Source organism: Seriola lalandi, unplaced genomic scaffold (genome assembly GCF_002814215.2).
Source record: "Seriola lalandi dorsalis isolate HSWRI2012SDOR001 ecotype SW California unplaced genomic scaffold, Sedor1 jcf7180002054516, whole genome shotgun sequence".
In the NCBI taxonomy this organism is placed as follows: Eukaryota; Metazoa; Chordata; class Actinopteri; order Carangiformes; family Carangidae; genus Seriola; species Seriola lalandi.
In genome coordinates, this window is record NW_019525069.1 from 418,121 (window position 1) to 419,052 (window position 932).

The 932-nt window shown below is 47.1% G+C and overlaps 1 protein-coding gene across 1 annotated transcript in view; it reads right to left on the reverse strand.

Annotated features, from left to right (window-relative positions):
- The window catches only part of ascc1 (activating signal cointegrator 1 complex subunit 1), a 13,631-nt gene that overhangs the window by 4,814 nt on the left and 7,885 nt on the right, over positions 1–932 (reverse strand). The gene's annotated exons all lie outside the window — the stretch shown is intronic.

A 932-nucleotide genomic window follows, 5' to 3' on the forward strand; every position in this document is an offset into this window, starting at 1 on the left:
CACACACACACACACACACACACACTCACACTGCAACACACGGTTATGCATACAATCCCATCTTTCTTCCTCTACATGTCTCTTTGCACCTGCAACGCAGTAAGTAAGGAGACCCTCTCTGCAGAGACCATCTAAAATATCCCAGGTGCAAACAAAGCCGCCTGCAGAACCAGGCCTGCTCTCTACACGGCCATCAGTGCACAAAGGACAAACACACACCTTTCTTCTCAGGAGGCCTGCCTTACAGGGGAAAACTACCTCCCACATATTAATGAGAAAAGGGCTCTTTATTTTCTCGTAAGTCTGCTTGGCTATCAGTTGAGAAGGGGGGCTGCTGCAATTTTCAATCACCCTGTCCTCCCCCATGCAGAACCCCGTTGCCTTTGATGGTTGCTGCATAATTATATGAATTTTAATAAAAGCTCTGTATATTAATCTCAGGCCTCCGACAGTCATCGTAAACTTTCAGTAAACTTAACCTTCTTCTTGGTAATAACACGGCAACAACGAAACAATATTTCAATTAGCCAGGCAGTCATTAACTGTGACAAGGAGAGGAGACGAAGGGGGGGGGGGTAAAGAGGGAGAGAGAGAGAAAGATAGGAGGGTGAAATAAATGATCATGGTGTTAGAGTTAGGCGGCAGAAATGCCAGAGCGTATTTACCGAGGCACATTACTCGTGCTTTGAGACACACAAACTGTCTCCCGGCGAACAAATCACAGGAGCAACACAGCAACAGCAGCAGCAGCCAACAAGCAGCCAGTCCTGCATGGTGGCCTTTTTTTTTTTTTCCTTTGAGAGACCTTGCTCTGATACACAGTCATAGTTCTGATATGCTGACACCCAAAGGTCCTTGTCCAGCGGTGACTGAACGCCCCCCCCCCCTTCCCAGTCTTTCTCATCGTCCTGCTTGCTCAGCAAAAAAAAAAA